Consider the following 17,736-nt stretch of genomic DNA (forward strand, 5'->3'; position numbering starts at 1 on the left):
GTTGAACATTTCTTTTGATAGAGCAGTTTTGAAACACTCTTTTTGTATAGTCTACAACTGCATATTTGGATAGCTTTGGGGATTTCATTGGGAATGGAAATATCTTCACATAAAAGCTAGATAGAAGAATTCTCAGAAACTTCCTTGTGATGTGTGTACTGAACTCACAGAGTTGAACCTTTCTTTTGATACAGCAGTTTTGAAACACTCTTTTTGTAGAATCTGCAAGTGGATATTTGGATAGCTTTGATTCTTTTGTTGGAAACGAGAATGTCTTCACATAAAAACTAGACAGAAGCTTTCTCAGAAACAACTTTGTGACGTTTCCATTCAACTCACAGAGTTGAACATTCGTTTTCATACAGCAGTTTTGAAACACTCTTTTTGTAGAATATGTAAGTGGACATTTAGTGCGATTTGAGACCTATGGTGGAAAAGGAAACATCTTCACATAAAAAGTAGACAGAAGCATTCTCAGAAACTATTTGTGATGTGTGTACTCAACACACAGAGTAAAACCTTTGCTTTGTTACAGCAGTTTTGAAAGACTCTTCTTGTCAAATTTACATGTGGATATATGGACAGCATTGAGGATTTCGTTAGAAACAGTATTATCTTCACAAAAAATTAGACAGAAGCATTCTCAGAAACTAGTTTGTGATGTGTGTATTCACCTCACAGAGTTCAAACTTTCTTTTGATAGAGCAGATTGGAAACACTCTTTTTGTAGAATTTGCAAGTGGATATTTGGACAGCTTTGAGGCCATTGCTGGAAACAGGTATATCTTCACATAAAAACTAGACAGAAGCATTCTCAGAAACTTCTTACTGATGCTTGCATTCAACTCACAGAGCTGTACATTCCTTTTCATAGAGCAGTTCTGAAACACTCTTTTTGAAGGATCTGTATGTGGAAATTTGGAGAGCTTTCAGGCCTATGGTGAAAAAGGAAATAGCTTCACATAAAAATTGGACAGAAGTATTCTCAGAAACTTCTTTGTGATGGATGTACTCAACTCATGGAGTTGAACTTTTCTTTTGATACAGTAGTTTTGAAACACTCTTTTTGTAGAATCTCAAAGTGGATATTTGGATTGCTTTGATTCTGTCGTTGGAAACGGGAATATCTTCACATAAAAACTAGACAGAAGCATTTTCAGAAACTTCTTTGTTATGTTTGCATTCAACTGACAGAGTTGAACATTCCCTTTCATATAGCAGTTTTGAAACACTCTTTTTGTAGGATCTGGAAGAGGACATTTGGAGTACTTTGAGGCCTATGGTAAAAAAGGAAACATCTTCACATAAAAACTAGACAGAAGCATTCTCAGAAACTTCTTTGTGATGTGTTTACCCAAACTCATAGAGTTGAACCTTGCTTTTTATACAGCATTTCTGGAACACTCTTTTTGTAGAATCTGCAATTGGATATTTGGATAGCCTTGAGGCTTTCAATGGAAACAGGAATATGTTCACATAAAAACTAGACAGAAGCATTCTCAGAAACTTCTTTGTGATGCTTGCATTCAGCTCACTGAGTTGAACATTCCTTTTCATACAGCAGTTTTGAAACACTCTTTTTGTAGAATTTGTAAGAGGAAACATGGATGGCTTTGAGGCCTATGCTGAAAAAGGAAATATCTTCCCATTGAAATTAAACAGAAGAATTCTCAGAAACTCCTTTGTGATGTGAGTACTCAACTTACAGAGTTGAAATTTTCTTTTGATAGAGCAGTTTTGAAACACTCTTTTTGTAGTATCTGGAAGTGGACATTTGGAGTGCTTTGAGGGCTATGGTGAAAAAAGAAATATCTTCACATAAAAACTAGACAGAAGCATTCTCAGAAACTAGTTTGTGATGTGTGCATTGAACTCACAGAGTGCAAACTTTCTTTTGATAGAGCAGATTGGAAACACTCTTTTTGTAGAATTTGCAAGTGGATATTTGGACATCTTTGAGGCTTTCGTTGGTAACGGGTATATCTTCACATAAAAACTAGACAAAAGCATTCTCAGAAACTTCTTCATGTTGCTTGCATTCAACTCACAGAGATGAACATTCCTTTTCATAGAGCAGTTTTCAAACAGTCATTTTTAGAATCTGTAAGTGGAAACTTGAAGCGCTTTGAGGCCTATGGTGAAAAAGGTAATATCTTCCCATAAAAACTAGACAGAAGAATTCTCAGAAACTGCTTTGTGATGTGTGTACTCAACTCGCAGAGTTGAAGATTTCTTTTAATAGAGCAGTTTTGAACCCTTCTTTTTGTAGAGTCTGGAAATGCATATTTGGATTGCTTTGAGGATTTCATTGGAAACGGTAATATCTTCACATAAAAACTAGATAGAAGTACTCTCAGAAACTACTTCCTGATGTTTGCATTCAACTCAAAGAGTTGAACGTTCCTTTTCATAGGCAAGTTTTGAAACACTCTTTTGGTTGTCTCTGGTAGTGGACATTTGGAGCGCTTTGAGGCCAAAGGTGAAAAAAGAAATATCCTCACATAAAAACTAGAAAGAAGCATTCTCAGAAACTTCTTTGTGATGTGTGTACTCAATGCACAGAGTTTATCCTTTCTTTTGATACAGCAGTTTTGAAACACTCTTTTTGTTGAATCTGCAAGTGGATATTTGGATAGCTTTGAAGCTTTCATTATAAAGGGCAATATCTTCACATAAAAACTAGACAGAAGCATTCTCAGAAACTTCTTTTTGATGTGTGTACTCAACTCACACAGTTGAACCTTTCTTTAGATACAGCAGTTTTGAAACACTGTTCTTGTAGATTTTACAAATAAATATTATAACAGCTATGAGGATTTCGTTGGAAACGGGAATATCTTCACATAAAAACTAGACAGAAGCATTCTCAGAAACTACTTTGTGATGTTTGCATTCAACTCACAGAGTCGAACATTCCTTTTCATAGAGCAGTTTTGAAACACTCTTTTGTGGAATCTCTAAGTGGAAACTCGGAGCGCTTTAATGCCTGTGGTGAAAAAGGAAATATCTTCCCATAAAAACTAGACAGAAGAATTCTCAGAAACTTCCTTGTGATGTGTGTACTGAACTCACAGAGTTGAACCTTTTGATACAGCAGTTTTGAAACACTCTTTCTGAAGAATCTGCAAGTGGATATTTGGATAGCTTTGAGGCTTTCGTTGGAAACGGGAATATCTTCACATAAAAACTAGACAGAAGCATTCTCAGAAACTTATTTGTGATGCTTGCATTCAACACACTGAGTTGAACATTCCTTTTCTTAGAGCCGTTTTGAAACTCTTTTTGTAGAATCTGTAAGTGGAAACTTGGAGCGTTTTGAAACCAATGGTGAAAAAGGAAATACCTTCCCATAAAAACTAGACAGAAGAATTCTCAGAAACTTCCTTGTGATGTGTGTACTGAACTCACAGATTTGAACCTTTTGATACAGCAGTTTTGAAACTCTTTTTGTAGAATCTGCAAGTGGATATTTGGATAGCTGTGAGGACTTCGTTGGAACAGGAATATCTTCACATAAACACTAGATGGAAGCATTCTCAGAAACTTCTCTGTGATGTTTGCATTCAGCTCACAGAGTTGAACATTCCCTTTGATAGAACAATTTTGAAACACTCTTTTTGTAGTATCTGGAAGGGGACGTTTGGAGCGCTTTGAGGCCTAGGGTGAAGAAGGAAATCTCTTCACATAAAAACTAGACAGAAGCATTTTCAGAAACTTCGTGATGTGTGTACGCAACTCAGAAATTTGAACTTTTCTATTGATAGAGCAGTTTTGAAACACTCTTTTTGTAGAGTCTGCAATTGGATATTTGGATAGTATTGGGGATTTCTTTGGAAATGGGAATATCTTCTCATAAAAACTAGACAGAAGTTATCTCAGAAACTTCTTTGTGGTGTTTGCATTCATCTCACGGAGTTGAACATTCCCTTTCATAGAGCAGTTTTGTAACACTCTTTTTGTAGTATCTGGAAGGGGACATTTGGAGTGCTTTGAGGCCTATGGTGAAAGAGGAAATATCTTCACATAAAAAATAGACAGAGGTATTCTCAGAAACTATTTTGTGATAGGTGTACTCAACTCACAGAGTTGAACCTTTCTTTCGATACAGCAGTTTTGAAACACTCTTTTGGTAGAATCTGAAAGTGGATATTTGGAAAGCTTAGAGGCTTTCGTTGGAAACGGGAATATCTTCCCATAAAAACTAGACAGAAGCATTCTCAGAAACTTCTCGGTGATGTTTGCATTCAAATCAAAGAGTTGAACATTCCTTTACATAGAGCAGTTTTGAAACACTCTTTTTGTAGTATCTGCAAGTGGACATTTTGTGCGATTTGAGACCTATGGTGAAAAAGGAAATATCTTCACATAAAAAGTAGACACAGTCATTCTCAGAAACTGATTTGTGATGTGTGTACTCAACTCAGAGAGTTAAACCTTTCCTTTGTTACAGCAGTTTTGAAAAACTCTTCTTACAGAATTAACAAGTGGATATTCGGACAGCATTGTGGATTTCATTGCAAACGGGAATATCTTCTCATATATTTAGGGAGAAGCATTCTCAGAAAACGCTTTGGAATGAATGCATTCAACTCAGTGATTTGAAACTTTCCTTTAATAGAGCAGATTGGAAACACTTTTTTGTAGAATTTGCAAATGGATATTTGGACATTTTTAAGGCCTTTGCTGGAAAAGGGTATATCTTCTCATAAAAACTAGACAGAAGCATTCTCAGAAACTTCTTTGTGAAGTGTGTACTCAACTCACAGAGTTGAACTTTTCTTTTGATAGAGCAGTTTTGAAACACTCTTTTTGTAGAGTCTGCAAGTGGATATTTGGATAGCTGTGAGGATTTCGTTGGAACAGGAATATCTTCACATAAAAACTAGACAGAAGAATTCTCAGAAACTTCTTTGTGATGTGTGCACTCAACTCACAGAGTTTAACCTTTCTTTTGATACAGCAGGTTTGAAACACACTTTTTGTGGAATCTGCAAGTGGATATCTGGAGAGCTTTGAGGCTTTACTTGTAAACGGGAATATCTTCACGTAAAAACTAGACAGAAGCATTCTCAGAAACTTCTTTGTTATGTGTGCTTTCAACTCACAGACTTCAACATTCCCTTTCATAGAGCAGTTTTCAAACACTCTTTTTGTGCAATCTGCATGTGGACATTTGGAGCGATTTGAGACCTATGGTGAAAAACGAAATATCTTCACATAAAAAGTGGACAGAAGCATTCTCTGAGACTTCTTTGTGATGTGTGTACTCAACTCACTGAGGTAAACCTTTTCTTTGATACAGCAGTTTTGAAGCACTGTTCTAGTAGACTTTACAAGTGGATATTAGGACAGCTTTGAGTATTTCGTTGGAAACGGGAAAAACTTCACATAAAAACTAGACAGAAGCATTCTCAGACACTTCTTTGTGATGCCTGCATTCGACTCACTGGGTTGAACATTCCTTTTCATAGAGCAGTTTGGAAACACTCTTTTTGTAGAATCTGCAAGTGGATATTTGGATAGCTTTGAAGCTTTCATTGGAAACGGGAATATCTTCACATAAAAACCACACAGAAGCATTCTCAGAAACTTCTTTCTGGTGCTTGCAATCAACTCACTGAGTTGAACATTCCTTTTCATAGAGCAGTTTTGACACACTCTTTTTGTAGAATCTGTAAGTGGAAACTTGGAGCGCTTTGAGGCCTATGGTGAAAAACGAAATATCTTCCCATAAAAACTAGACAGAAGAATTCTCAGAAACTTCTTTGTGATGTGTGTACTCAATTCACAGAGTTGAACTTTTCTTTTGATAGAGCTGTTTTGAAACACACTTTTTGTAAAATCTGAAAGTGCATATTTGGATATCCTTGAGGATTTCATTGGAAACGGGATTATCTTCACATAAAAACCAGACAGAAGCATTCTCAGAAACCACTTTGTGATGTTTGCATTCAACTCTCAGAATTGAACATTCCTTTTCATACAGAAGTTTTGAAACACTCTTCTTTTTGTATCTGGTAGTGGACATTTGGAGTGCTTTGAGGCCTATGGTGAAAAACGAAATATCCTCATATAAAAACTAGACAGAAGCATTCTCAGAAACTGCTTTGTCATGTGTGTACTCAACTCACAGAGTTTAACCTTTCTTTTGATACAGCACGTTTGAAACACTCCTTTTTATAATCTGCGAGTGGATATTTGGATAGCTTTGAGGCTTTCGTTGTAAAGGGGAATATCTTCACGTAAAAACTAGACAGAAGCATTCTGTGAAACTTCTTTGTTATGTTTGAATTCAACTCACAGACTTGAACATTCCCTTTCACAGAGCAGTTTTCAAACATTCTTTTTGTGCAATCTGCATGTGGACATTTGGAGCGATTTGAGACCTATGGTGATAAACGAAATATCTTCACATAAAGAGTGGACAGAAGCATTCTCAGAAACTACTTTTGATGTGTGTACTCAACTCACAGAGGTAAATCTTTTCTTTGATACAGCAGTTTTGAAACACTGTTCTTGTAGACTTTACAAGTGGATATTAGGACAGCTTTGAGTATTTCGTTGGAAATGGGAATAAGTTCACAAAAAACTAGACAGAAGCATTCTCAGAAACTTCTTTGTGATGCTTGCATTCAATTCACTGAGTTCAACATCCCTTTTCATAGAGCAGTTTGGAAACACTCTTTTTGTAGAATCTGTAAGTGGAAACTTGGAGTGCTTTGAGGCCTATGGTGAGAAAGGAAGTATCTTCCCATAAAAACTAGACAGAAGAATTCTCAGAAACTTCTTTGTGATGAGTGTACTCAACTCACAGAGTTGAAATTTTCTTTTGACAGAGCAGTTTTGAAACACACTTTTTGTAGATTCTGCAAGTGGATATTTGGATAGCTTTGAGGATTTCGTTGGAAACGGGATTATCTTCACATAGAAACCAGACAGAAGCATTCTCAGAAACCACTTTGTGATGTTTGCATTCAACTCACAGAGTTGAACATTCCTTTTCATAGAGAAGTTTTGAAACACTCTTTTTGTTGTATCTGGTAGTGGACATTTGGAGCACTTTGAGGCCTATGGTGAAAAATGAAATATCCTCACATGAAAACTAGACAGAAGCATTCTCAGAAACTTCTTTGTGATGTGTGTACTCAACTCACAGAGTTTAACCTTTCTTTTGATACAGCAGTTTTGAAACTCTCTTTTTGTAGAATCTGCAAGTGGATATTTGGATAGCTTTGAAGCTTTCATTGGAAACGGGAATATCTTTATATAAAAACTAGACAGTAGCATTCTCAGAAACTTCTTTGTGGTGCTTGCAATCAACGCACTGAGTTGAATATTCTTTTTCATAGAGCAGTTTTGAAGCACTCTTTTTGTAGAATCTGTAAGTGGAAACTTGGAGCGCTTTGAGGCCTATGGTGAAAATGGAATTATCTTGAAATAAAAACTAGACAGAAGAATTCTCAGAAACTTCCTTGTGATGTGTGTACTGAACTCAAAGAGTTGAACCTTTCTTTTGATACAGCAGTTTTCAAACACTCTGTTTGTAGAATCTGCAACTGGATATTTGGATAGCTTTGAGGCCTTCTTTGGAAATGGGAATATCTTCACATAAAAACTAGACAGAAGCATTCTCAGAAACTTCTTTGTGATGTTTGCATTCAACTCACAGAGTTGAACATGGCTTTTCATAGAGCAGTTTTGAAACACTCTTTTTGTACAATCTGTAGGGGGACATTTGGAGCACTTACAGGCCTATGGTGAAAAAGGAAATATCTTCACATAAAAACTAGACAGAAGAATTCTCAGAAACTTCATTGTGATGTGTGTACTCAACTCACAGAGTTGAACTATTCTATTGATACAGCAGTTTTGAAACACTCTTATTGTAGAATCTGTAAGCGGATATTCGGATTGGTTTGAGGATTTCGTTGGAAAAGGGATTATCTTCACATAAAAACCAGACAGAAGCATTCTTAGAAACTACTTTTTGATGTTTGCATTCAACTCACAGAGTGGAACATTCCTTTTCATAGAGAAGTTTTGAAAGACTCTTTTTCTAGTATCCGGAAGTGGACACTTGGAGCTCTTTGCTGCCTACCGTGAAAAATGAAATGTCCTCACATGAAAATGAGACAGAACCATTCTCTGAAGCTTCTTTGTGATGTGTGTACTCAAGTCACAGAGTTTAAACTTTCTTTTGATACAGCAGGTTTGAAACACACTTTTTGTGGAATCTGCAAGTGGATATCTGGATAGCTTTTGGGATTTCATTGCAAACGAGAATACCTTCACGTAGAAACTATACAGAAGCATTCTCAGAAACTTCTTTGTTATGTTTGCATTCAACTCACAGACTTGAATATTCCCTTTCATAGAGCAGTTTTGAAACACTCTTTTTGTGAAATCTGCATTTGGACATTTGGAGCGATTTGAGACCTATGGTGAAAAACGAAATCTCTTCACATAAAACGTGGACAGAAGCTTCCAACACTATGTTGAATAGGAGCGGTGAGAGAGGGCATCCCTGTCTTGTGCCAGTTTTCAAAGGGAATGCTTCCAGTTTTTGCCCATTCAGTATGATATTGGCTGTGGGTTTGTCATAGATAGCTCTTATTATTTTGAAATACGTCCCATCAATACCTAATTTATTGAGAGTTTTTAGCATGAAGGGTTGTTGAATTTTGTCAAAGGCTTTTTCTGCATCTATTGAGATAATCATGTGGTTTTTGTCTTTGGCTCTGTTTATATGCTGGATTACATTTATTGATTTGCGTATATTGAACCAGCCTTGCATCCCAGGGATGAAGCCCACTTGATCATGGTGGATAAGCTTTTTGATGTGCTGCTGGATTTGGTTTGCCAGTATTGTATTGAGGATTTTTGCATCAATGTTCATCAAGGATATTGGTCTAAAATTCTCTTTTTTGGTTGTGTCTCTGCCCGGCTTTGGTATCAGAATGATGCTGGCCTCATAAAATGAGTTAGGGAGGATTCCCTCTTTTTCTATTGATTGGAATAGTTTCAGAAGGAATGGTACCAGTTCCTCCTTGTACCTCTGGTAGAATTCGGTTGGAGGGACATGAACAGACACTTCTCAAAAGAAGACATTTATGCAGCCAAAAAACACATGAAAAAATGCTCATCATCACTGGGCATCAGAGAAATGCAAATCAAAACTACTATGAGATATCATCTCACATCAGTTAGAATGGCAATCATTAAAAAGTCAGGAAACAACAGGTGCTGGAGAGGATGTGGAGAAATAGGAACATTTTTACACTGTTGGTGGGACTGTAAACTAGTTCAACTATTGTGGAAGTCAGTGTGGCGATTCCTCAGGGATCTAGAACTAGAAATACCATTTGACACAGCCATCCCATTACTGGGTATATACCCAAAGGACTATAAATCATGCTGCTATAAAGACACATGCACACGTATGTTTATTGTGGCATTATTCACAATAGCAAAGACTTGGAACCAACCCAAATGTCCAACAATGATAGAATGGATTAAGAAAATGTGGCACATATACACCATGGAATACTATGCAGCCATAAAAAATGATGAGTTCATGTCCTTTGTAGGGACATGGATGAAATTGGAAACCATCATTCTCAGTAAACTATCGCAAGAACAAAAAACCAAACACCGCATATTCTCACTCATAGTTGGGAATTGAACAATGAGATCACATGGACACAGGAGGGGGAATATCACACTCTGGGGACTGTGGTGGGGTGGGGGGAGGGGGGAGGGATAGCATTGGGAGATATACCTAATGCTAGATGATGAGTTAGTGGGTGCAGCGCACCACCATGGCACATGTATACATATGTAACTAAGCTGCACAATGTGCACGTGTACCCTAAAACTTAAAGTATAATTAAAAAAAAAAAGAAAAAAGGTAACAATGTCAATGTGCAAACAATAGAAAATGCTTAAATGAATTGACATATCTGTACAATAATATATAACATTAAAATGGTAAATTAAAAAAAAAAGTGGACAGAAGCATGCTCAGAAACTACTTTTTGATGTGTGTTCTCAACTCACAGAGTTAAAGCTTTTCTTTGATACAGCACTTTTGAAACACTGTTCTTGTGGACTTTACAAGTGGATATTAGGACAGCATTGAGTATTTCGTTGGAAACGGGAATAACTTCACATAAAAACTAGACTGAAGCATTCTCAGAAACTTCTATGTGATGCTTGAATTCAACTCACTGAGTTGAACATTCCTTTTCATAGAGCAGTTAAGAAACACTCTTTTTATAGAATCTGTAATTGGAAACTTCGAGCACTCTGAGGCCTATGGTGAGAAAGGAAATATGTTCCCATAAAAACTAGACAGAAGAATTCTCAGAAACTTCTTTGTGATGTGTGTACTAAACTCACAGAGTTGAACTTTTCTTTTGAGAGAGCAGTTTTGAAACACAGTTTTTGTAGAATCTGCATTTGGATATTTGGATAGCTTTGAGGATTTCGTTGGAAAAGGGATTATCTTCACATAAAAACCGACAGAAGCATTCTCAGAAACTTCTTTGTGATGTGTGCATTCAGCTCACAGAGTTGAATATTCCTTTTCATAGAAAAGTTTTGAAACCCTCTTTTTGTTGTATCTGGTAGTGGATATTTGGAGCGCTTTGAGGCATATGGTGAAAAACGAAATATTCTCACATAACAACTAGACAGAAGCATTTTCAGAAACTTCTTTGTGATGTTTGCATTCAACTCAAAGAGTTGAACATTCCTTTTCATAGAGCAGTTAAGAAACACTCTTTCTGTAGAATCTGTAGTTGGAAACTTTGAGCGCTTTGAGGCCTATTGTGAGAAAGGAAATATCTTCACAAAAAAACTAGACAGAAGAATTCTCAGAAGCTTCCTTGTGAAGTGTGTATTCAACTCACAGAGTTGAACTATTCTATTGATAGAGCAGTTTTGAAACACTATATTTGTAAAATCTGCAATTGGATATTTGGATAGCTTTGAGGATTTCGTTGGAAACGGGATCATCTTCACATAAACTCCAGACAGAAGCATTCTCAGAAACCACTTTGGGATGTTTGCATTCAACTCACGGAGCTGAACATACCTTTACATAGAGAAGTTTTGAAACACTCTTTTTGTAGTATCTGGATGTGGACAATTTGAGCGCTTTGAGGCCTATGGTGAAAAACAAAATATCCTCACATAAAAACGAGACAGAAGCATTCTCAGAAACTTCTTCTGATGTGTGTACTCAACTCACAGAGTTTAACCTTTCTTTTGATACAGCAGGTTTGAAACGCACTTTTTGTGGAATCTGCAAGTGGATATCTGGATAGCTGTGAGGATTTCGTTGGAAACGGGAATATATTCACATAAACACCAGACAGAAGCATCCTGTGAAACTTCTTTGTTATGTTTGCTTTCAACTCACAGACTTGAACATTCCCTTTCATAGAGCAGTTTTCAAACATTCCTTTTGTGAAATCTGCATGTGGACATTTGGAGTGATTTGAGACCTATAGTGAAAAGCAAAATATCTTCACATAAAAAGTGTACAGAAGCATTCTCAGAAACTACTTTGTGATGTGTGTACTCAACTCACAGAGGTAAACGTTTTCTTTGATACAGCAGTTTTGAAACACTGTTCTTGTAGACTATACAAGTGGATATTAGGACAGCTTTGAGTATTACGTTGGAAACGGGAATAACGTAACATAAAAACCAGACAGAAGCATTCTCAGAAACTTCTTTGTGATGCTTGCATTGAAGTCATTGAGTTCAACATTCCTTTTCATAGAGCAGTTTGGAAACACTCTTTTTGTACAATCTGTAAGTGGAAACTTGGAGCGCTTTGAGGTCTATGGTGAGAAAGGAAATATCCTCCCATAAAAACAAGACAGAAGAATTCTCAGAAAGTTCTTTGTGATGAGTGTAGTCAACTCACAGTGTTGAACTTTTCTTATGACAGAGCAGTATTGAAACACACTTTTTGTAGAATCTGCAAGTGGATAATAGGATAGCTATGAGGATTTCGTTGGAAACGGGATTATCTTCACATAAAAACCAGACAGAAGCATTCTCAGAAACTACTTTGTGATGTTTGCATTCAACTCACAGAGTTGAACATTCCTTTTCATAGAAAAGTTTTGAAACACTCTTTTTGTTGTATCTGGTAGTGGACATTTTCAGCGCATTGAGGCCTATGTTGAAAAACGAAATATCCTCACATAAAAACTAGACAGAATAATTCTCAGAAACTTCCTTGTGATGTGTGTACTCAAGTCACAGAGCTGAACTATTCTATTGACAGAGCAGTTTTGAAACACATTTTTTGTAGAATCTGCAAGTGGATATTTGGATAGCTTTGAGGATTTCGTTGGAAACGGGAATATCTTCATATAAAATCAAGACACAAGCATTCTCAGAAACATCTTTGGGATGTTTGCATTCAAGTCACAGAGTTGAACATTCCCTTTCATAGAGCAGGTTTGAAACACTCTTTTTGTAGCATGTAGAAGTGGACATTTTGATCGCTTGGAGGCCTATGGTGAAAAAGGAAATATCTTCCCAGAAAAACTAGATAGAAGCATTCTCATAAACTTGTTTGTGATGTGTGTACTTAACTAACAGAGTTGAACCTTTCTTTTGATAGAGCAGTTTTGAAACACTCTCTTTGTAGAACCTGCAAGTGGATATTTGGATAGCTTTGAGGATTTCGTTGGAAACGGGAATATCTTCCAATAAAATCTAGACAGAAGCATTCTCAGAAACATCTCTGTGATGTTTGCATTCAAGTCACAGAGTTGAACATTCCCTTTCATAGAGCAGGTTTGAAACACTCTTTTTCTAGTATCTGGAAGTGGACATTTGGAGTGCTTTGAGGCCTATGGTGACAAAGGAAATATCCTCCCATAAAAAATAGACAGAAGCATCCTCAGAAACTTGTTTAGGATGTGTGTACTCAACTAACAGAGTTGAACCATTCTTTTGATAGAGCAGTTTTGAAACACTCTTTTTTTATAACCTGCGAGTGGATATTTGGATAGCTTTGAGGGTTTCGTTGGAAACGGGAATATCTTCATATACAATCTATACAGAAGCATTCTCAGAAACTTCTTCGTGATGTTTACATTCAAGTCACAGAGTTAAACATTCTCTTTCATAGAGAAGGTTTGAAATACTCTTTTTGAAGTATCTGGAAGTGTACTTTCAGAGCGCTTTGAGGCCTATGGTGAGAAAGGAAATATCTTCCCATAACAACTAGACAGAAGCATTCTCATAAACCTGTTTGTGTTGTGTGTACTGAACTAATAGAGTTGAACCTGTCTTTTCATAGAGCAGTTTTGAAACACTCCTTTTGTAGAATCTGCAAGTGCATACTTGGATAGCTTTGAGGATTTTGGTGGAAACGGGAATATCTTCATGTAAAAAGTGGACAGAATCATTCTCAAAAACTTCTTTATGAAGTTTGCATTCAAGTCACAGAGTTGAACATTCTCTTTCATAGAGCAGGTTTGAAACACTCTTTTTGTAGTATCTGGAAGTGGACATTTGGAGCGCTTTGAGGCCTATGGTGAAAAGGGAAATATCTTCCCATAAAAACTAGACAGAAGCATTCTCAGAAAAATGTTAAGGATGTGTGTACTCAACTAACAGAGCTGAACCTTTCTTTTGATAGAGTAGTTTTGAAACACTGTTTTTTGTAGAATCTGCAAGTGCATATTTGAATAGCTTTGAGGATTTCGTTGAAAACATGAACATCTTCATATAAAAAGTAGACAGAAGCATTCTGAGAAACTTCTTTGTGATGTTTGCTTTAGAGTCACAGAGTTGAACATTCGCTTTCATAGAGCAGGTTTGAAACACTCTTTTTCTAGTATCTGGAAGTGGACATTTGGAGCGCTTTGAGGCCTATGGTGAAAAAGGAAATATCTTCCCATAAAAACTAGACAGAAGCATTCTCAGAAAGTTGTTTAGGATGTGTGTACTCAACTAACAGAGGTGAACCTTTCTTTTGATAGAGCAGTTTTGAAACACTCTTTTTGTAGAATCTGGAAGTGGATATTTGGATAGCTTTGAGGATTTCATTGGAAACGGGTATATCTTCATATAAAATGTAGACAGAAGCATTCTCAGAAACATCCTTGGGATGTTTGCATTCAAGTCACACAGTTGAACATTCCCTTTCATAGAGCTGGTTTGAAACACTCTTTCTGTAGTATCTGGAAGTGCACATTTGGAGCGCATTGAGGCCTATAGTGAAAAAGGAAATACCTTCGCATAAAAACTATACAGAAATATTCTCAGAAACCTGTTTAGGAGGTGTGTACTCAACTAACAGAGTTGAAAGTTTCTTTTGATAGAGCAGTTTTGAAACACTCTTTTTGTGGAATCTGCAGGTGCATATTTGGATAGCTTTGAGGATTTCGTTGGAAACGGGAACATCTTCATGTAAAATCTAGACAAAAGCATTCTCAGAAACGTCTTTGTGATGTTTGTATTCAGGTCACAGCGTTTAACATTCCCTTTCATAGAGCAGGTTTGAAACACTATTTTTGTAGTATGTGGAAGTGGACATTTGGAGCGCTTTGAGGCCTATTGTGAAAAAGGAGATATCTTCCCAGAAAAAATAGACAGAAGCATTCTCAGAAACCACTTTGTGATGTGTGTACTCAACTAACAAAGTTGAACCTTTCTTTTGATAGAGCAGTTTTGAAACACTGTTTTTTTAGAATCTGCAAGTGGATATTTGGATAGCTTTGAGGATTTCGTTGGAAACGGGAATATCTTCATATAAAATCTAGACAGAAGCATTCTCAGAAACATCTTTTAGATGGTTGCATTCAAGTCTCAGAGTTGAACATTCCTTTTCATAGAGCAGGTTTGAAACACTGATTTTATAGTACCTGGAAGTGGACATTTGGAGCGCTTTGAGGCCTATGGTGAAAAAGGAAATATCTTCCATTAAAAACTAGACAGAAGCATTCTCAGAAACTTGTTTGTGATGTGTGTACTCAACTAACAGAGTTGAACCTTTCTTTTGATAGAGGAGTTTTGAAACATTCTTTTTGTAGAATCTGCAAGTGGATATTTGGATAGCTTTGAGGATTTTGTTGGAAACGGGAATATCTTCCTATAAAATCTAGACAGAAGCACTCTCAGAAACATCTCTGTAATGTTAGCATTCAGGTCACAAAGTTGAACGTTCCCTTTCATGGAGCAGGTTTGAAACACTGATTTTGTAGTATCTGGAAGTGGACACTTGGAGCGCTTTGTGGCCTATATTGAAAAAGGAAATATCTTTCCATAAAAACTAGAAAGAAGCATTCTCAGAAAAAAGTTTGTGATGTCTGTATTCAACTAACAGAGTTGCACCTTACTTTTGATAGAGCAGTTTTGAAACACTCTTTTTGTAGAATCTGCAAGTGGATATTTGGATAGCTTTGTGGATTTCATTGGAAACAGGAATATCTTCCTATAAAATCTAGACAGAAGCATTATCAGAAACTTCTTTGTGATGTTTGCATTCAAGTCACAGAGTTGAACATTCCCTTTCATGGAGCAGGTTTGAAACACCGATTTTGTAGTATGTGGAACTGCACATTTGGAGCACTTTGTGGCCTATGGTGAAAAAGGAAATATCTTCCATTAAAAACTACACAGAAGCATTATCAGAAACCACTTTGTGATGTGTGCACTCAACTAACAGAGTTGAATCTTTCTTTTGATAGAGCAGCTTTGAAACACTCTTTTTGTAGAATCTGCAAGTGGATATTTGGATAGCTTTGAGGATTTCGTTGGAAACGGGAATATCTTCATATAAAATCTAGACAGAAGCATTCTCAGAAACATCTTTTAGATGGTTACATTCAAGTCTCAGAGTTGAACATTCCTTTTCATAGAGCAGGTTTGAAACACTGATTTTGTAGTACCTGGAAGTGGACATTTGGAGTGCTTTGAGGCCTATGGTGAAAAAGGAAATATCTTCCCGTAAAAACTAGACAGAAGCATTCTCAGAAACTTGTTTGTGATGTGTGTACTCAACTAACAGAGTTGAACCTTTCTTTTGATAGAGCAGTTTTGAAACACTCTTTTTGTAGAATCTGCAAGTGGATATTTGGATAGCTTTGAGGAGTTCATTGGAAACGGGAATATCTTCATATAAAAAGTGGACAGAAGCATTCTCAGAAACTTCTTTGTGATGTTTGCATTCAAGTCACAGAGTTGAACATTCCCTTTCATAGAGCAAGTTTGAAACACTCTTTTTGTAGTATCTGGAAGTGGACATTTGGAGCGCTTTGAGGCCTATGGTGAAAAAGGAAATATCTTCCCATAAAAACTAGACAGAAGCATTCTCAGAAAGTTGTTTGTGATGTGTGTACTCAACTAACAGAGTTGAACCTTTCTTTTGATAGAGCAGTTTTGAAACACTCTTTTTGTAGAATCTGCAAGTGGATATTTCGACAGCTTTGAGAATTTCGTTGGAAACGGGAATATCTTCCTATAAAATCTAGACAGAAGCATTCTCAGAAACATCTTTGGGATGTTTGCATTCAAGTCACGGAGTTGAACATTCCCTTTCATAGAGCAGGTTTGAAACACTCTTTTTGTAGTATCTGGAACTGGACGTTTGGAGCGCTTTGAGGCCTATGGTGAAAAAGGAAATATCTTCCCATAAAAACTAGACAGAAGCATTCTCAGAAACTTGTTTAGGATGTGTGTACTCAACTAACAGAGTTGAAACTTTCTTTTGATAGACCAAAACACTAAATTGAAGTTTAAAATAATTGTAACAATTGCATCTTATGTATCAGGTGGGATTTCATAGTTTGGTTCAAGTAGTTTTCAAGTGACAAATTTTCAAGTTTTTAAGTTTTCAAGAGTTGTGCAACTTCATCAGCCAGAAATCAAGCAAAACGCTAGATAAGTAGCAGCAGGTGCAGGATTCTTGATATTGAAACTTTTAGGACTTTTCTCCTTAGGGATTCCAATGTTGTACATTTTATTTCCACTATAACCCCTATGCATTGAATAAAGTAGTTTCACATGTTTGATTTTTCTAATTAGTTATTTGGGTCTCAAAATGTCCAGTTTATCAAAAAATCTTGTGCTGTGTACTGGGGACCATCTACTATAGCCTGATCATTGAATTTTTCAAGAACCTAAGGGGTTCCCTAAGTCCAAGGAAGACAATCAGTGTCTACAAGTCAGGAGGAGAAGGGGAAAGGGCATTCTAATCATTGGTTTGTTTTGATTCTGTTGCTGCTTTCTTGCCATTGAAAGTACTCTTTCAGTCTAGTAATGATTAACCTTTGCCACCAGGATGCCCTTTCTGTTTGAGATCCCTCAATCTTCATGTTGATCCATAAAAAGGCTTCAAAGTTACAGCTATTTTTTTTAGTTACCAGACTAACAAAAATAATCTAGCTTTTTGTCTTTACCAACCACTCTGGATTTTTTTTTTTTTTTTTTTTTGAGATGGAGTCTCGCCCTGTCGCCCAGGCTAGAGTGCAGTGGCGTGATCTTGGCTCACACAACCTCCACCTCCCAGGTTCAAGCAATTCTCCTATCTCAGCCTCCCAAGTATCTGGGACTTATAGGCACACACTACCACGCCCGGCTAATTTTTGTATTTTCAGTAGAGATGGGGTTTCACCATGTTGGTCATGCTGCTCTTGAACTCCTGACCTCAGGTGATCCACCTGCCTTGGCCTCCCAAAGTGCTAGGATTACAGGCATGAGCCA

The sequence above is a fragment of the Pan troglodytes genome, chromosome 11, assembly GCF_028858775.2.
Source record: "Pan troglodytes isolate AG18354 chromosome 11, NHGRI_mPanTro3-v2.0_pri, whole genome shotgun sequence".
Classification (NCBI taxonomy): Eukaryota; Metazoa; Chordata; class Mammalia; order Primates; family Hominidae; genus Pan; species Pan troglodytes.